The 21,730-nt window shown below is 35.5% G+C and overlaps 1 protein-coding gene across 1 annotated transcript in view; it reads left to right on the forward strand.

Moving 5' to 3' along the window:
- The first annotated feature begins 9,319 nt into the window (after positions 1 to 9,319).
- LOC122801619 (immunoglobulin lambda-1 light chain-like) overlaps positions 9,320 to 21,730 on the forward strand; it is a 410,978-nt gene continuing 398,567 nt past the window's right edge. The window contains exon 1 of the mRNA XM_044071098.1: positions 9,320 to 9,426. The gene's annotated coding sequence lies outside the window, so the exon portion shown is untranslated. The remainder of the gene's footprint in view (positions 9,427 to 21,730) is intronic.

Below are 21,730 nucleotides of genomic sequence, written 5' to 3' on the forward strand. Positions count from 1 at the left end.
GACTTTAGGATTAGGGGCAGTTTAAGTGAGTTAGGGTTAGGGCACAGGTCAGGTAAATGTGCGATTGTGTGGACGTGAAAGTTAGGGTGGGGTAGGTGAGTTAGGGTTAGAGAGCGAGTAAGGTGAGTGTGCGATAGTTAGGGACCTTAGGGTTAGGATTGAGTTAAGGTAAGTGGGTAGCTAGTGGTGTATGTCTGGTTTAGTGTAGGGTTTCATGAAGTGTATGTGTGTGGATTATTTATTTTGGTGTGCTTGAGTTGTGTGTATGTTTGTTGGAACAGCGAATTTTTTCCCTGGGAAAAAATTTGCTATTCTGACTGTTCGGTTTTCTGGTGTTTCGATTGAATGGGTTCGATATTATAACATTCGATGTTTTTAGACTTTGATGTTATAATATAGACCCGTTATACCTAGGTACAGATAGCATTGTACAATGTGGGTCAGTAATGTCTAATGTGAGGCTGGCTCTTAACTTTTGATGGGCAGCAAACAGCACGGCAGTGTTTTTTAAAGGTTTAGCACTAGTTGCATTTTGGTCATCCTCCATTTCCATGGTGAGTCAAAGTCTAATAGTATGTTTTCTTGTAGCTTGTGAGGTGACTTATCTGAGTATACTAATGTTCTTTCACTGGCATAGAGGGTATAGTTCAATGCTGGTGAGTCAAATGGTAAATTGTTAGTAAATATGGAGAAGAGAATAGGTTCTAGAGCTGAACCTTGTGGTATTCCTTCTGAAAAGGGACGATTTTTGGATGCATTTGTCCATCTAATATTGTAAACATCCTTTTGGTTAGGTATGCAGTGTGATATTGAATTCTGTAATGGATATGCCAGACTCCAAATCAGAAAGGTACAATAAGGCCCAAAAGGCCTTAGAAAACAAATGATATAATTCTAGGTACAACTTCTGCATTTTAATTGTATGCATCAACCCATCAAAACAGTGGGATATGGATTTACTGGATTTGCAGGACCCTCAGGCAAAAGCATTCATCCAAAAACGAAGTAGCTTCTTACATAAATTGGAACTCACTAAGCTGTCTGCTCATATACACCTGGTGGGAGTCATTGAAATTGAATAGGAGACACACTATGTTCTATTGCTGACGTCTAGCTTCTGGGTATGCTAGATATAAATATTGAAGATTTAGAGTCATTAGCTATTACTTAGGAACATTCAACATAAAAATAAAGTATGCTCAGTATAAGCTTAGTGCAAAGAACTCTGCTTCAACTGTGAATACAGAGCAATGAATAGCAATGCTGAACTTATTTTATTGAACTCTACATTTTCTCTCTCATTAGTTGTGACTTGTACAACTTGAATAAAGTCTTCCCCCAATAACTCCTGGGTGGCATGTCATTTTCCCCATTCAGATTAGAGGCATAGATTAGAGGAATGTACTTTTTGTTCTAACTAATTGGAGTAAAGCAATCCAGCTAGCAAATCATGTGTTGAATCTAATCCTCCTTACAACTGAACTTCTACATACTGTCCGGCATTAGCCAGAATCCTGGTATCTGAATTGCAAACAACCTGGATACATTATAAAAAATTATGATCAGGTCACAGACTATAACTTGCTTATTATGTGTTTGAGACATAGATGCCAATAAATTCACCTCGACAGCGAAGCTCAACAGGTGAATCTTGGCATCTATGTCAACTGCACACAATAAGTGGTTATGTTCGGTAAGATGATCATAGTTCTTTGCAGTGGATGGAGTTTTATCTGCTCCATGTACTACTAGTTAAAGGGGAAAAATAATTAGGTGTTTTCCTGGCTTTCAAAGCCATGAAACCCTTAGTAAGCACTGTCAGAGAGGTAATGTAACACAGTCCATTATGCATGCACTTACTTTCATATCTCTCAGCTGTCTAGATTTTTGAAGGATATCCAGATTATTGCTTCATATTTTTTGGTCTGTTTCTCATAAAATATGCACTTTTCAGACAATCCGCTGAGGCCGGAAGTCAGTAAATAATGGCATACGTCAGAGTTTCAGCATTTGCATTCTTCAGATTATGCAGCTGAACACATAACTTATTATCCTAGTGAATCTCTTCATTTTTTTTTTTTAATAGGAAGTTAGGGACATGTTAAGGGATGGTATGGACAGCAAGCATAAGCAAATGTTTTGTTCTGCTGCTGTCATTTGCCAGTCAGTACAGGCATATTTTATTGCTTAGCGTAAGACCCGATCTTAAAAACATAAGCAGGGGGTGCTTAACATTTGTTAAGATTGGGTCGCATCCCATCCTGGTGCTTAACTGATCTGTCTTTTTCCAAGTATTGGAGCATAATAAGTGAGCAGCATGCACTGCATTATTATTATATATAACCTACAAGTAAAACCTTTCCAGTACATTATCCATACCTAACTTATTAGTCATTATTTTAAACAGATATGACCAATTCTCTCAGGAATATAGAAGAACTATATGCGAGATCTGTTTTTGGAAGTTCACAAAACCTTAACGCAAACTATGCCTGAATGGGAGGGTCTGGCTAGAAGTCTGGCTGGCTGATTTTATTTATTTATTTATTTTATTTTACATTTATTGACCAGGATAGTCCGAATGGATACTTGTCCATTTTCAAAGGAGGCCTGGGGGGAAAAGCTCCCTACATACATACAGAAAAACTGTTACATTAAACAAGTTAAAGCACTGTTACAGATACAATACATAGGATAAAAGTAATTAATTCTCTCATATATAAATCTGATTTGTTATAGAGTAACAATTAGGAAGCAATGTAGGGGTATTTTATTACTGTTGTTAACTCACTCAAGCCTATAAAGCCATTTTCCAATTCTTCCTGTTCACACCCACAGCTCCTTATAGTGTCCAAATATTTTTTGGGTCTGGCTTCTTCAACCATGTGACCTATCAGCTAATAATAGGCAGCATTAGAAACTGCAAAGAGTTATTAACAAAATGACACTATGATTGTTAATTTAGAATGCCCTACAGTAGGAAAATTAATCAATTAATTTCCCACTTATTCATGTTTTCATATTTATGTTTCTACTGTCATAGCTGAGATCCCTACATGTCGTTGACGGGTATGGTGTGAAATGCTGTGACAGAAGACAGGAACATTCATTGTCAATGTCTATGTATATCACATTATACTTGAGATATTACTAGTTTTTATTAGTAATTATGTAAATAAATATTTTATAAGTACTTAATACTTCAAAAAAGTAACTTACAAACTGTGGCAAGACATCAGGTGAAACCTTAGATGTTCTTGGAAAAAAAAACAGTCCTTGATATTTGCACTTAAGTTGTATATCTTTAGAGATCTTCAGTGTTATTTAAATTGCTAATTATACAATTAAGTGTATATATTTCCATATTTCTGTAAATATGTCAATAAACATGCACTCGTAGAAACATTTCGTGTTGTCTTGTGAAACCTTATGTCTGGTTAACAAAAATAGTCTATCAATATATGTCTAGGTAGAACAGTTTAAATTTGTTGGTGCAAGTTTTAAAAAACTATAATTTAGGGGTTTTGTGCAGTATAATATATTATAGTATTTATATGAGTGCACTGACTGTTGTCACTGTAAAGAATACATCTCACTGATAACATTGCTATTTGTACATTTTAATATCTTTAATTGTTCATAAAATATTTACATTGATTTATCTATTGCTTTTTAAGTTTATTTTTCAGAAAATGCTCTGGAATGCAAGATATGTGTAGGCTGCTAAAGGTGTGACATTCCATACCACCTAGGTGTTAATGAGTTAAGCTATACAAGTTCTTTCCTTTGTTTTGTGTTATCATTTACTGTTCGAATACTTTAATGTAAATTGCATTGTCCTATGCTAATTCCCTCTTTGATGTGTATTCTGTGACTTATATATATATATATATATATATATATATATATATATATATATATATATATATATATATATATATATATATATATATATATATATATATATATATATATATATATATATATATACAGAGAGAGAGAGAGAGAGACTTATAGTTATATTTATATTTATATATGTATTGTACATTACACTCAAATTGTTTACTAGAATGTTCATATTTATTTTTTCTGTGTAGGTAACATATACTACTCTGCTATTACTTTAATTTCTGCCTTTTTGTTTACAAAATAGTTTAAATTTCACCCTGGCTGACCCTGAAATTGGTCAGTACTGATCAGCGCACTACCCAAGTAAACAGACATATATATATATATATATATATATATATATATATATATATATATATATATATATACATATATAATATATATATATATATATATATATATATATATAGTCAAAGTAAACTTCATTGTCATACATATCAACACAGAGGAAAAAGTGCATATCACTGCACAAAATTTCGATACTCAGGCTTGTACTGTAAGAATGACAGTTTACAGAAAGAAGATAGATTAAATAAATAAAAATTTAAATAGTTAAAAATAAAAATCAAAAGAGCATACTAAAAATAAATTAAGTAAAAAATTGAAAGCTTTTTTACAGCAGAAACAAAACAAATATAACAACAACAGGAACAAACTCAGGAGAAATATAAGGATATATAAAAAATGGGTCTATGCCACATCATTGAATGCTCTAAATGTCAAATGCTTCTTCGTCAAACCCTATTTGTCAAATCTTCATCCGTCAAATGATCGTTTCAAGAAAACTTTTTTGCATGGTAATTACCAGTGGGCCAACCTACCGACCTCAACAAAAACAGTATTTTTAAAACCTAACCAGGTGAGGGTCAGCACCCCCCACACCCCCCTAACTAAATATACCAATTCCAAGATCACACTACAGTGGGGAGAAGGGCAAATTTTCCATAATGGTCCAGTTGTTACTTACTGTGGGAAAAAGTTTGCAGAAACGATCATTTGATGGATGAAGAATTCAACAAACAAGGTTCAATGAAAAGGCGTTCAATGATTAGGGAGTTCAACAAAGTGAAGTCGACCTATAAAAAGCAGTACTATAAATAAATAAAAGGGGCACACGTGTAAAACTTAGCCACAACCAATATATGCCATAAACTTACAGTTTGTAGTTTTCATAGTGCAGATATAGATGTATAAAGTGAGCCACATATATATAAATATATAGGATCATAGGATCATAGGAGATCATTTTAAGCCTTGCTGTTTCAGCCCAGTGTAATACCATAGATACCCAAGATTGCATTTAGTGATGACTGCCCATGTGCATGAATGTTGTGGGCGCTGTCCCTGGCAAAAATTTATGGTGCCCCATCTACTCATCCTGATTCCTCTTGAACAGTGTCATATAGGTGGTCTGTTTCACAGGAATTGGTATAAAATCCCACTTAGCTGACTTTCATGCAACCGAGACGACAAAGCCAACAACTTAGGAGAACGACCGCTCGGAACACTAACTTTCAATTCTAGGTAAGGAACCACTTGGCCAACCTAAAAAGCAAATTAAAATTGAAGCAAAGTAAACCCACCCATGTTGGGAGCTTTGCCCCCCCATACCCCCCAACTAAATATACCAACTTCGAGATTGCACTACCATGGAGGTAAGGGGCAAAGATCACAATGCTGGACTACCAGTTGCTTACCTGCAGTGACATGTAGGTGTTCTGGGACGCTGGTATTATGGCTTCTCAGCCTTGTCATCTCAGTTATATAAAATTCGGGTAAGTGGAATTTCAGGTTTTTGAAGTAGACCTATACATATACATATGCACACATATATGATCTCTGTAATTAAAAAGGCAGTCATTTGTAAATATATACACACACACACACAGGTCTACTTCTAAAACCCACCTCCCAGAAGGTCGACTTTCACAATGCCGAAATCACAATCACAAAATCTCGGAACATCAAACGTAGGCTGCTTACTACATTAAGTAAACATTTGTCCAACATACCCCTTTTTCCACTCTAGTGCAATCCTGAAGTTGGTGTATTTATTTGAGGGGGCATAGCCCTCCAAATAGGTGGGTTTTACTTACCTTGGCACTGATTTCATTTGCATTTAGCCAAGTGTTTATTTACCGTAGTAAACAGATGATGTTCAATGTTCTACAATTTCATGATTGTGGTTTCTGCATTGTGAAAGTTGATCTTTTGGGAGTCTGGTTTTAGAAGCAGACCCATATACACACATACACACACGCACACACACACACACACACACACACACACACACACACACACATACATACATATATATATATATATATATATATATATATATATATATGGTTCTACTTCACATCACCTAAATCTCATTTGACTGGCTTTCATATGACTGGGACCAAATCACCTAATTTTCAAAATACTGAAAACTCATTTGACTGAATCTCATTTCACCAAAAGCTTACAATGCTAAATTTTAAAAGACTAAATTTTTAACCAAAGACATACACACTTACAACACTAATGACTACCGCCTTCCAGAATTTAAAAATGACTTACTTACCCTCTTAACAGAAACCAGACAATATAAAATCAAACTAGGTGGGGGGCTATGCCCCCCACACCACCCAATGGTGGGGGCTGTGCCCCTCCACACCCCTCGTAACTATATATACTAAATCCAGGATTGCATTGCAGTGGGGAAAAGGGCATATACCTTTTACTTGCCTTAGAGTACTCTACATGCTGCCACTACTGCTGGGAATGCACAAAACATCTGCCATATTACTTTAGATACTTCCCATCAAAATGTAAAGAGACATCCCACATTTAGAAACACTACTTTCTGCATGACTTTTGGTATTCTGACAGTCAGCACTGTAAGTTACAGAAATTCTTTTTATGACAAACAAGTCAAAGGTGAAGGGAACCCCACATCATCTGTATGGCTTACAATTCAGTGAAATGAGATTCAGTGAAATGAGTTTTCAGTATTTTGAAAATTTGGCAATTTGGTCTTGGTGAAATGGAAGTCATTCAAATGGGTTTTAGGTGATGCGAAGTAGATTGTACATTATCTTCAATGTTTTCTAAGTTAGTTTTCCAAACTCTGCCTGTTCCAACCAAAGTTATCAAAATGCTGTACTTCTTCATTTTTGAAACTATTTTTTAAGTGAATGTATTACATTCTTGTACCACTCAGAACAAAAACTGTAAAGTTTTGACACCAGTTCTGGGCAACAATTTCTTAATACCTTTAAATAATGAGTCACCTGGAATTAAAATTTCTACATCTCTACTTTACGAGGGTAAAATCTGATGATTGTTTGAATACCAATTAATAACGAGGTGAGGCAAACATACTATTTAACTCATTTTCTTTTCTTCTTCTGTATGACTTTATAAAGTCACTATCAGTTTCAAAAGATCACTTAAATTTCTTTTGGTACTGCAGTTCCTTTTTAACATGCCATGGAGTTGATACATATAAGATGGGTTCTCCCTACTTGGGAGGTGCAGGGGAAAGCATTATTTCAGGTTTGCTGAAATTAACTTTCAGTGTAATGTGTTCACAATTATTGGCTTACAGGTTATTGTGCTGACAGAATCACCATCTGCTCTGATTCTGGTGGTAAAAGGCTGACAGTTGTGCTTGTCATTTATTATTGCACTTAATTACTAGGCTGGTGAGATCTTAGGAGCAAATCATTTTATGTACAATGCTTTAATTGCTATATTTCTGTTGTTGCTTCAATCATCGAATATTTTCATACAGTACGTATTTCCACTGGGGACGGAATTTAGTAAAGTGGTACTTCTCAGTTGGTAAGCACACAAACTGTACTTTTCTTGTGCCTGATATTATTATTTGTATGAGAAAGAATGATACATAATAACAGATGAAGGATGGAAAACTGTATGAAACAGATAACGAGGGAGTGATAGTTGGCTTATTTGAGGAGGAAGGTATAAAAAGACAAAGACTTAGACTGCAAGGAGAAGTTAAGCAGGGAATAAAGATGAGAAGGGCTGAGAAATATGGGGGAAGCTACAGCATGAAAAAGGGACATGGCGAGAAAGAGAGACAGAGAGAGAGAAAGAGAGTAGGAGGGTGAGGAGAAAAGACGGGGCAGGGAGATGGAAGAAAAGAAGTAAGCTAATACAAAGAAAGCAGATGAATGAGAGAGAGGAAAGAGAAGGAAAAATGAGAGTGAAGGAGAAAGAATAAGTGTGAGAGTTAAGAGAAGAAAAGAAAGACAACAATGGATAATCTACATCTAAACTTTGAGATAAAGCTTCATAATATGTATATCAAATTTTGTTTACTCTATCATGGAATGTACAGCATCAAATGATGCTCATTTTGAAATCTGTACTCTACTTTCTGTTCTTTATTCTTTGTCTGAGTCATGGCTAAAAGGTCTCAGACCAACACACTCACATAGCTATCAAATAATTAATAAATGAACAAATACATAAATCAGTACTTGCGTATTATAGCAGCCACATTCTGAACAGGGAAAAACGGCTCATTTCCAAGTCATACTCCTGCTGAGATATGTAGTAAACAAAGGGGCCAAAATAGGGACAGGTTTTAAATATTGCTCTTAGAAGGTTGCTAGAATAACAGTACTTGTGTTATTATGCATTTTCTGGAGGAAATAAAGTCTGAAATGCAAATGTATGTCATTATTTAGCAACACCATTCCACCGTGATTTGCCAGAAAAACACAACTTTTAAGAGGAATGGACCAGAGATATGAAGCAAAAATCTGGACATTCTGCTAAAATCTAGTCAGTTGAGAGGTATGACATGTCCTTTCAGGCCTGTCAGATAATGTTTCTGCCATCAAAGTAATTGCGGTGTTACTGGTCTGCGCTTCACCCTGTGATGTTAAGAACGACATCAGACAGTCCCGATCCTTAGCTGATGTAAAACTATCTCATTTAGTTTTCTCTCTCTAATGATGTTTTACTGTTGAAACATTTTATTTGAAGGTTGCTTCATGCTTCCTTCAGTTTTACATATTCATAGTGTTTATTGAAGATGTGCAAGCAGCATTTGTACCTGTACATTAATCAGTAGAAACTGCAACATAAATTTTGGTCTATTTCCACTTTAGTAATGTGGTACTTAACGTAAAAACTATGAAGACAGCAAAACTGAAGGAAGCATGAAGCATCATTCAAATAAAATGTCGTTTCAACACTAACACATCCTTAAAGAGAGAGAAAACTAAACTGCTTGGAAATGAGCCGTTTGTCCTGTTCGGAATGTGGTTGCGATAATACCAATAAATCCATGTGCTATGTGTTGTTCTTGCTTTTGCAGGGTGTTATCTAAGTTATTCTAGCTCTACCTGTTATAGAAGTAACCAAACTATTGTTTTCTGTTCTTCCACAGGAAGAGGTTACACAGATATGAGAAACTTATAAGTATCCTGTCTGACCTGGCACACCAAAGACTTCTGGAAACATTGTATACAAGTGCTTTTGGTTCCTTCTGTGAATAAGGTATTTACTGTATTGACAAGCTGACTTTGGCTATGTGTATCAGTGATGCATGAATATATGAAATCTACTGCTGTGGATTTTAAAGGAATAAACTGAGACTACTGTTTTACAAAATAAATCAACCCTAATAGTAAACTACAGAGTCTGCACTATAAATACTAGTGTAAAAAAGAAGATTGTGGCTTTCAGATTTAATGTGATTACATCTCTTTTTAATGAACTATAACATTATGTTAGAAACTGAATTTTTACCAAATACATATTATAGCACTATGGATAAATTCATAAATAATCTTATTTCCTAACAGCAGCAGAATATTCAAACTTTATTTTTTTGTTTGTCTAGTATAAGATATGTAGCTACATGTGTACATTGCATTTTTAATAATAATATTAAATTGGAAAGTGTCTAAGGAAATTGTGGTTTTATAAGGTCTGTTTGCTAAATGGGCAAGCAAAGGACAAGGGGCCTGGTATTGTTTCAGAAAAAAATATTGACATTAATGTCCAGGAAGGCATGAGATCGGTAACAGATATAAAGAAATGGATCCCTATCTCATCGCCGAAATTTCAAAACTCTGAAGACCATATGTTTTGAAATTAAAAAAAACAAAAAAACAAAAACAAAAACAAGAAAATAAAATAAAATAACTTACCTGTAAGTTTTTGCAAGGGGACAAGCCTCCCTGCACCCCCCACACCACCTGCTACTTAAATATTCCAACTCCAAGATCAGACTACAGTGAGGAAAATGGCAAATCCTAAGTTCTGTGGTATACAGTGATCCCAATAGACAGTTTTTAGAGTGGCCTTGGCCACATGGTCTTCGGAGTTTTGAAATGTCGGTGATATGATAGGGAACCAAAGAAATATAACTGTTAAAGGGATTAAGGGGGAAATCGAAAAGATAAAAAAATTAAGTGTCTTTGCAGATGATTTTACTGTTTTGGTAAAAGAAAAAGTGTCAGTGGTACAACAAGCAGCACACTCACCTTTGGTGCAAATGGCTATGGGTTCTATTCCCATGCCATGTAAAGATGCTGCTCTCCTAAATGTGCCATTTTTCAGATGAGATGTTAAATCAAAGGTCTTAGCTGCTTCAGATAATCATAGCTTAGGTGGATGTAAAAGATCCCATGGCACCTATCAAAAAGAGTAGATACATTTCCCCAATACTCTGGTCAAATCTCACCTAGTAGTATAAATACTACCTTGGGTCTCTTCTGAAAAAATAAATGTCTTTTTGAGTAGTATGGAAGAGAATTTTTTTCAAGAGAAAACAGAAACAGTTGTTTGCAAGGGGATTGTTTTTATGCATTTATTTATTTTGTTTTATTAACCTAATTCATAACATGGGCTTTAACTATTTTCAGGTGTGGTATGTGAATAAACACAACTCAATACAACTAAAATGAAAGTGCATATTAACAGATCAACAAGATATGTGCATAACTTAAATAGTATAAATATACATGGTGGTCTATATTCAACTGATCATGCAGAAATATTAATTAGGGACAGAAATGTATAAAATGTTTGCAGTGTTTGAGACTCAGTAGATTACTACAGCACAGCAGGCTTGAAAATTGCTGCATGAAAATATGACAATGACATGAACAGTTTTATGCAAATGAATACTCCGGTGCATGTATATTGCTAGTTGTCTACTAGGCAAGATAATCCATCTTTCTGTAAAACCACATAAACATAGTCTATTGTTTTGGAACATCGAATTTAGGAAGATGTTTCTTTTGGCTTCTCATCATTTGTAATGTAGCCATTGCTTCCAAATGTTCACAAGTAAATTAAAAGCATTAATTTTCTATAATTTGCTATGACCACATTTGATTATGAGTGGACTGATACCAGGGGATAATTTCTGTGAGTGTGTATGTGTTTAAGTATAATAGTATGGGAGGGTGAATGGTGTACAGCAGTTTTTGAAAAAAAAAAAGTTCCGGTGAGAATTTTAAGCCTGATCCTAAGCTCATTTTCTCTGAAAGAGTGTCATGGTACTATCTGCGTTGCACACCTATTGTAAATTTTGCAGCTCTAATATGCAGTCTCAGTACTGTAATAAGGGGTTCACTTCTTAATTTTGAAATACCAAAATCCCAAGGTTCAGAATATCAAATTCAGAACCTCGAGATCTTGGAATCTCAAAATTAAGAACCCCCCCCCAAAAAAGCAGTCAACACATCACAAAACATGTTTATGCAGGGGACCAAGCCCCCCACACCCCCTGCTAATTAAATATACCAACTCCGAGATCGCACTACAGAGAGGAAAAGTGAAATCTCCCATTCCGCACTGTATGCTGATCTCCATTCAGGATTTCGAAGTTTTAAAACTTCGATCATATGAATTTTTCAGTTTTAAACTTTGAAATTCTGAAGGGGACCCGTAATAAGACAACACAATCAGTTTTATAATTAATTGATATTACCCTGGTTCTTTTCTTAAGTTATGTAGATGCAAATTACAACACTGTAGATTGAACTTTGGTTCATAACATAACCCAGCACAGACAATGGGATAAGATGCTTACAGCTTGCATTATAATCATGGATCCTGATGCTGCCTAGTCAGCTAACTTATAGTAGTGATGTTCAGACAGCATTTTAAATAAATCACCTTCATGACTTTGTGAATATACATACTGTTTAAACTGCACTTCAGAAATTACTAACAGTAAGTGCCTTGTTTAAATTATATTTTAAACAGAGAAGCTTCCTAAAACCTACAAGAAGATGTTTCGTGTGTGTGTGTGTGTGTGTGTGTGTGTGTGTGTGTGTGTGTGTGTGTGAGTGTGGTATATAAATTGCATTTCAGGATTTATCACTTTATAACATGCCATAGTATAAACATTTTAAATAGAACAGTTTTTTAAAATATCAAAATGAAATTGTGAATAAAAAGTTGTATAAAATGCACATCACTTTTCTTTAAGTTGGTGTCTGTCCATTTTTGTTGCAAGGCATAATGTTTCTCCCCTTCTCATCAAAACAATTGATTTGGAAGTCATATAGTCCCATCTAAATACTGCATTGCAAAAACAGGACCAGTGAAATGCTCAAAGACAACAAGAAATTGTGAGTGAACTGTATATATCTGCTGAAAAGGATAGAAGCTTACAAGGCATTTGCAGGTAGTTTTCTTAAGTTGCACTGAAACCTGGGGGCTCTCTATTATGCTGTTGCAAACTCAGGTTATCGAATGTGTCTTTGTCGAACTGAAAAGGGTGAAAAGGCAAAATAGCGAAGCAGCTTTTCAGCGAATTCTTTCCCTGGGAAAGAATTTGTTTGGCTGCTTTCACTGCTTTGCCTTTTTGGCACTGTAGTGCAATCTCAGAATTGATATATTTAAGTGGTGGGTGTGGGGCACAGCCCCCCACAATGGGGGGTGTGGGGATGAAGCTCCCCACATTATGTTATGTTTTACAGTTTTTATTTTTTTGTTTCAGAACAGCGATTTTTTCCCTTGAAAAAAAATTGCTGTTCTGCCGTTTCAACGTTGTGAGCTTTCACTTACATGGGGTCGATTATATATCGTTCACTCTTCTAAGCATGCAATATCATAATATAGACCCCACCTGGGCCATAGATATGCATACAGAAATGCTACAGCAGTGTTCAGACTGAAATTCCAAAACACAGACATTGATTTAATTACCATATTAGTTTAGCAGTTCATTTTGGCCAAGACTGTAAATGAATAAATCAGAGGTTTAAACCGTGAGAGAGATATATACCTAGACCTGATAACTATACCTTGTATAACTTTTTTATCAATACAAAATTTAAACAAGTTTGTGAGCCATACTTCTCAACTGTCCCTATCCCTGATGTTGACTCAAATTTTAACTCTGTCCCTCTTAATCCATCCTAAAACTGGTGACATTTGGATAAAAAAGTGTTGGATCACCCTTAATAAATAATGACAATAATTAAAGTTATAGACTTCTTTTACTTCAGAAAATTTATACTAAATTAATTTATAAAATGGAAGTATTCAATTGACTATTATTGTCATTTTATTGATGATATATTTCAAAACTGGAAAGGGACAGAGAATAAACTGGAATAATTTTAATGATTTAAATAAAATCATTGAATTTTTAAAATTTACAGTCCATAAAGATTTAAAACAGATAATTTATTTAGGTATGAAGGTGTATAAAAACAATAAAACTTAATTAGAGACAGTAATACACTCCTGCATTACAGTGGCATGCATCCAAAATATGTTAAAAAAAATGTAGTGAAAAATATGGTTGATATGACAAAAATGTTAACTATAGATAATCAATTGGTCCTAGATATTAATGAAGGTTTGGAAGAAATATTTTAAATGAAGGGCTATAAAGAAATTAAAACAAAAGATGTTTATGAAGATGAAGGAAATAGTACCACCAATATAGGTAAACAGAGGATGCAAATAATTCTTGGAACACAGCCATGGTGATTAGTTATAGTTTGGATTCAGGTGAAAAAAGAACATAGTAAGAAGTAACTGGAAAATTGTGGAAGGTTATGAGGAACTGTTTAATAAAGTAGGTAGTGAAACAAAGTTTATTAATAAAAATAATAATATCAAGGAAATCTTAGAAAGGAAAAACAAGATTAGTAGAAGTCCAGAAAACAAGACAGGCTCATAGAAGTGCCAAACTTGTAAACAGTTTATTAATGAAGGACCACATATTAATATATTAATACAGGTAGAACATATGATTCAGATGGGTATTTTACATGTCAAACTGATTATGTGATTTAGCCTATGAGTCAGTTTATATAGGTAAAACCAACAGAATGGTATGTAGCACGATATATGTGTATATATCAGCAGTAAAAAGTCTAAATTTATTTAGTGCATTAGCTAAACATTCCACAAAGTGTAAAGAGTTTAAAAGATTTTTTTTCACTTTAAAACATGTTCATGAAAATGTTAAAAGAGACAGTAAGGATGATTATGTGGAATATGCCACATTAGATGGCAGATATTATGAGATTCTTGTTCTGGAATGGGGCTTAATGCCAGTATACATTATAAAAGTTTTTAAAAATAAGCAGGAAATGTAAAATAGTTATGTATTAAATTTAAAAGTTTAAAGAACAAAAAAGTTATTCTTAAGCGAACAATATTTTAATAAACCAATATTTAAATGTATATTTTTTAAATGGAATAGAAGAAAGAGTCATGTGATTATGAAGTAATATAGAAATGTTTTATAGTGGTCATGCAACTTAGTCTGCTGAAGTCTTGTAGCATCAGAAAGTGCAAGTGAGATGCAGGTAATAATTTTGTTATAATTAAAGTGTTTTATAAACATTCTTTGGTGTCCTCATCTGGAGTGTTTACTAGTCATTTGTTGAGAGCATACTTTACACTGTTACTTCCTCTGTACCATACAACTTAAGTACCTCTAATGTAATGTTTAACCTATTCAGTGAACATTCCCCTATTTTTGTTTACTTGTCCATTAATAGGATTTGTTGATGACAGCACTGTACCATCAGGAGAAGTGGAAAGGTTTGCTGCCCAACTACCTTCACTTCTGACTGTTCATGCTTCCATGAACTTAATTTAAACACTGCTATTAAGTATTTTAATTTGTGAAGTCCCTTCCATATTAAATAGCAGGGCCTACTTTCAGTGTAGAAAATAAAAGCCAATGGATCTTCTGGATCACATTTGAAATAACTTTAACAAGGGCAACCATCTGCATAACCATGATCTTTATAAAACATTCTACAATAATGTTAAGAAAATGATCCTCATCAACAAGAACATTTATTTCCAAAGCTACCAACCCCCATTTCAGCAGTCTTAAATAATTTGGCAATCCATGTAAAAAACTGGACCATTTAATCCCCTCCACAAGATACCACATTGTACTTGCTAGTTTTACTCTATCCTGACACCAAACCCAAGGGCTATAACACATCATATTGTTGTTCTACTTATAACCCATTACTTTTCTAATAGCATCGCCTTCAGCCAGTAATCCTGTATAGATCACCCAAGACTTGCAGTGATGCTTTAACTTACCCTATATCATCTATATACCTAACCATGCTAGAAAACACTCTTATATTCATTTAATTCTTGTGTAATTAACCTAACCTCAGACTTAATATTGTATGGAATAAAAAGATGCAATATCAGTAGAAATTTGCAATTAAAGCAGCTTATTGTAGTCAACAGGAAACACAAGTTCTGCCTTAAAAAATACAAAAAATCATTATCTAAACCTTGGAACATGGTATTTCATTTATCTCATACCAGACATACTTGCATCTTGTATTCCATGAAAGAAAGAAAGAGCGAGAGAGAGATATATCCACAACAGGAGTCGCAAGTCCCATTACATTAGGACTCAAAAACATTGCTAATGAAACTACAATGTTATAATCACAAAATATAGAAAATAACAACATTGTTTAAACTTATAAGCATCATTTGTTCGGGTGAACCTTCAATATGGGGCATGTGGCCCAGCACCACTGATCTATAAATTTATTACTTTGTGCAAACTTGGAAAAAAGTAAAAACTGTATGTGTGTGTGTGTGTGTGTGTGTGTGTGTGCACACACACACACACACACACACACACACACACACACACACACACACACACACACACACACACACATCAGTTTTGTTAAAAGTGAAATTTCTATTTAGGGTGTCCCTTCTGCAATAATTCAATAGCTGTACACTGTCTGGTGCAAGCAGAGAAAAAGAGGTGAGTAATTTAGATTTTATAAGATGACCCATCAATAGATGAGCTTGAGATATACCTATAGATTGCACTAGTGTAGTCCTATAGTCTTGTACTCAAGAACAGATAAATACCAAATGTCTGTACCAGAGTATTGACATTTCTGAGAATATCATTCAGAGATTGTATTATGTGTTTCACTTGCTCTTTACACTGAAGAAATCTAGAATTCAGTGCAATGGGTTTAAATTTCTATTTATTCTGAAAGTTATGAAGTTCCTTGCTCCCAAACTAAGAGACTTTTAGGTGATATCATTTCATCAGGAGCTGAATGCCCAACAAAGATTGTCTGTAGTCTGGTAACAATATTATGACTTTTTAGGACATTTAACTGCACAGCTTCAGGTAATTTTGTGCAATGTCTGCACACAAGAGAAAATATGCATCCAGATGAAAATAATAGACATTATTAAGTCAGAAGATTCCAGGTGAGCAGGAATAATACATTATGAGTTATAGATGTTAGTGACAGTGTTCCTTTAATAGCAATGTCAGTCAGACTGTACTGTGTTTTTTTCTAAAAGCAGGAAATACAGGAATTGTTAATAGTAAATAACTAAAGGTAGTCTTCTATGCCCTAGCTAAACTAATGGTTAATAAAGTGTCCAGTGTGGAGTTCTCACACTGTTCTCTCTCATGTCTGTGTGAACTGTTTGTTTTCTTGATGCATCAACACTTGTTTTGGCACAAGTTGAATATCTGGTATTGCCAGTTATCATGTGTGTCAGTCTGACTTGTAATTTCAGTTAAAAAGACATGTTTAAAATTACAGATCACCCAATATAGTCAGAGCTAATGTAGTATTTCTTTCATAAAAATTAAGGATGGAATATCAAGCATTATTTATCTCTGGTTTCCTGAATTTAACTGCTGAGCATATTACAAACTTTACCAAGTGTTAGACCAATGCATGACATCACAAGACATTGCTTTAGACTTACTTATGTCTAAATATGAATAATGGATTTTACTTGGCATTTACTTGAGTTAGAATGATAACCCTGTCACTTTTAAATAATAAGCTTTGAGTATGTGACAAATCATCTTGGTAAGAAAAAGGATGCTCTAATCATAACATGTAATGACATTACATTATCTGGCTGTCTTGTCTTGACAACATCACTAAGACAGTGAAGTTCATAGTCATCCCTGGTATAAACCTTTAACTGCAGCAATATTTACAATATAAGAAAAGTTTTATGATTTTTAGATCTTTCTAAAACAAATCTACTTTGCACTTATGTAGATATGGACTGCTCAGGGTGTACTCTTACCACATTTATACTGTACTTACAAATCCTATTTTTGCAATGAGAGTAACTTTTTTGATATCTTACTGGTGCCTTGTTTAGACATTGCTTTAAATACAATCAGAAGTGATTTATAGTCTGACTCTACAATAATTCTTTAATGTTAGATGAGGAAAACTATGGTTAACAACTCTCTGTTTAAGCATAGTATGCCTGTGCATCACATAAAACTCAAAATTCAAATGGAGTTAGTCAACCCATTAGTAATAACACTGAACCAAGACCTTGCTAATGTGTCCACTTGCAAAGCAATAGGTTTTATAGCATCATAAAATTTGAATGTAGGTGCTGTGGTAGCCAGATATTTAAGCAAGCAAAAACATTTACTCATGCTCTCTTTACCAAAATCGTGCTCTAGCTTCTAGAGTGGTAATGTTGTAATTGAAAACTTAAGGACAAACTTAGACACTGCACCATACTTAGGAAATGCATAAGAGATGATTTTATCATAAGAGGCATGAATATTTACAATTGCTTTTACTTTATCAGAATCCAATTTAAGTCCTTCTAAAGTACAAAGCTTGTCCATGTACTCAAGAGAAGTTATTCAGATTTGAAATTTGCTTCTGCTCAGCTTTAAGACTCCTTGCCTCCTTGAAGTCTGCCTAGTGGGTCTACTTTAAAATGTCGAAAACTCAAAATGTCGATCGTTCACATGAGCGAATAATCAGGAAGTCAATGTTGGTTTTTTGGGACTGCAGTACAGTGAAGATCAGAATATTTGCCCTTTCCTCACTGTAGTGCGATCTCGGAGTAGGAATATATATTTAGCAGGGGGGTGCAGCCCCCCACAATAGTGATTTTGAGTTCCTGATTATTAGCTCATGTGGGCTTTTTTGTTGTTCTGACATAGACCCTGCCTAGTAACTTTAGCATATGCAGGTAATTTTCCTGTTTTCTAGTACCTCAGCCTAGAATATAATCAATTATGTTGAGTACTCCATCTAGTCCTTTAACAATATTTTCTATAGCTGTCTGAAATACTCCTGGAGCTCATGAAATTCTAATTCATAACCCTGAAAAGAAGTGTATTAAAATGGAAGAGTTTGAAACTACTTTCATCTTTCTAAACTACAAGAACTCTTGGTTAGCTTAAAGTATGGGAAGAACCTAGCATTAAGAATACTTGGCACTACTTCTTCCACTGACTGAAGTAGATTGCTTTTCATTTTGAACTGCCTAATTAAATCTTCAGTATCTATGCATATCCTTAATTTCTTTTACTTCACAGATTGCGATTCCCCATAGAGCTTACAGCATGCATTCTTGTATGTGTAACCACACTGTTGTAGTCAATGTGGTTTCTGCCTGCCTATTTATACCCAGGTGTAATCTCAAGTGCTCCATAGTCATCAACATTTTTGTTTTTTATTACAGTCTTTGTTTCACTCACTTTCTCACCTGCAGCCCTAATTTTCCATGATTGCAATTCTTCAGTCATGTTTTTCAATTGAATATTTGGTAGTTCACTCACTCTGTGTACATGAATCCCTTTGTGCAATGCAGGATCTGCTTTTGTAATAATCATAATAATCTGCCTCTAACCTAATAATTTTGACTTCCATACAGAATTCTGTCACTTAGTAATTATTCATACAAGTTATCCAACTCACATTCTTATACTCTGTGCTTTAGTTCAGACATATAATCATCTGTTGATTATCAAACCACTTGATTTGTGTGTGGCAAGTAAGTGTCTTGTGTGTGGTAGATTCTTTTCTTGTGCTCAGTATGCCTTCTTTAAGGCAGACATTTTGTCTTTTAATCCTCTTTAAAGCTAAAACTATTAAATACCTCCATGGCTTTCTTCTCTGCAATAAGAAGGAATGTTGCACACCATATTTTATTTATTTATTTATTTTAGCAAGCCCACTTTCAGTGAATATGGGATCATCATCATCATCATCATCATCATCATCGTTGTCATCAGCCCCCTTTTTCCCATTTTTTCTACATGGGGTTGAGGTATCATGTTAACTGTCACCAACTCTCTCATTTCAGTGCCACACTCCTGCCTTCTTCAACACTCATGCCTGACTGTCACAGATCTTCTTTCACACAATCCGCCCACCTCTTTGCTGGACATCCTCGCATCCTCTTATATTCTTCTTGTCTGTCCCAAATCTTCCTCGCCAATGATTGGAGCTACTTTGGCTTCTGCTCTTAGGTCCTCATTTCTTCATCTGTCCCACAGTGTGCATCCTATCACCTTTCTCAGGCACTTCATTTCCATCACCTCTACCTTCTTCACCTGTTCTGCCTTTACTGCCCAGCTTTCTGTACCATACAGTAGTACTGGTTGCACCACTGTCTTGTACACCTTACTTTTCAGCTTCTTTGGCATTCTTCTGTCATAGATTACACTTGATACTCTATGCAAGTTGACTGCAGCTCTTCTGATTCTAGCTTTGACCTCTTCATTCAGACTGCCCTTCTCCTCAACCACCCCTGCCAGATACATGAAGCTGTTTACCTGTTCCATTATCTTCGCTTCTATCTCTGTTCTCAGCTTCTTCTGCTTTCCCCAATTTGTTGTCATTACCACCGTCTTATCTGTACTTAATTTCATCCCATGTGCCTTCAGATTTGCATTCCATTCTCCTATCCTTTGCTGAAGTTCTAGCTCAGAGTCTGCCTGCACTGCCACATCGTCTGCATACAGCAGCTTTTTTTATTTGTCCCCTCCACCCTATTTGCTAATGTAGTCCATCGCCAGTATGAACAGCAGTGAGCTCAGAGCTGAACCCTGATGTACACCCACTCCCACTGGGAACCCCTCTGTGAGGCTGAACACTGTTCATACTTGAGTCACTGGGTCCTTGTACATAGCCTGCACTAATTCTACCAGTATTTCTGGAACTTCAAACCATGACAGTAATGCCCAGATCAGTTGTCTTGGGACCTTGTCATATGCTTTCTCCAAGTCTAGGAATGCCCAGTTGGACTCTCTCCTTATCTCTAGCTTCTTCTCAAGTATCTGTCTCAATGCAAACATTGGGTCAATTGTACTGCATCCTGATCTGAATCTGAACTACTCATCTCCCATCTTACATTCTACTACTGTTTATCAATCACCCTCTCCAGAAATTTCATGCAATGTGGTAGGAGTTTGATGTCTCTGTACTGCCTACAATTGTGAATGTCCCCTTTGTTCTTGTACACTGGCACAAGTATGCTTATTCTCCACTCATCTGGAATAATTTCTCTCCACACTGCTATTAGTACCCTCAGAAGCCATTTCTCCCCTATCTCACCCAGCATCTTTATCAGATCTGCTGTGTCCTCATCTGAGCCTGCTGCTTTCCCTGACTTCATCTTCCTTAGTGCTGTTCTTACTTCTTCTAAGGTGGGCTCCTCTTCTTCTCTCATTGTAGGCTGTTTCTGGGGCAGTACAGCTTCTGTGGGGTTTTCTTCATTCAGAAGCTGCTGAAAATACTCTTTCCATCTGCCTTTGATGTCCTGTTGACTGGTGAGCAGGTTGTTGCTGGACCAGATGGCTTAATGGTTAAGGTGTTTCCTTCCCATGCACAAGGTACAAAGTTCAATCCAGACCTCCAACCAATGCCTGTTTGGAGTTTGCATGTTCTCCCTATGTCTCTGTGGGGTTTCTCTCATGTCTGAAAAACATGCTGAGTGTTTTCATCTCAAACTCACCAATGAATGGAGCTGTGGGCAGCAGCACAGATTCTATTCTACATGGTGCCATATAGGGGGAGGAGTTGTACAAACCAACCACTTTGGACATTTACTGTGGTGTGCAGTATCCTCAAGATAGGAGAACACAGATCACAGATTGCACACCATGGCAGGGCTAGCCACTTAATGGTGAAAAATATGACTCTAGGTATTTTGATCATGTTGACTAATATCGCCAAAAATGGGCATGAGTAGTTACCTGTGATAAGTGGGTTGAGGATCCAGCCTACTCTGACCCACGCCAGGGACCCTTGCTAACAGGTCAGTATCATAACATCAAAAGGAACAAATCTCGAATGGCTTAAATATCAAAATTGCTGTTCATTGATTTGTTTTTTGTGAGATTGCGGTGCAGTGAATATCAGGAATTTTGCCTTTTCCTCACTGTAATGTGATCTCAGAGTTGGTATACATAATTAGTGGGGGGGGGCACAGCCCCCCACAAAGGCGATTTCAATGAATGCCAATTTCGATATTTAAGCCGTTCGAGATTCATTCCTTTCGATGTTATGATATA

Source organism: Protopterus annectens, chromosome 5.part0 (genome assembly GCF_019279795.1).
Source record: "Protopterus annectens isolate FY-2018-M chromosome 5.part0, PAN1.0, whole genome shotgun sequence".
Classification (NCBI taxonomy): Eukaryota; Metazoa; Chordata; order Ceratodontiformes; family Protopteridae; genus Protopterus; species Protopterus annectens.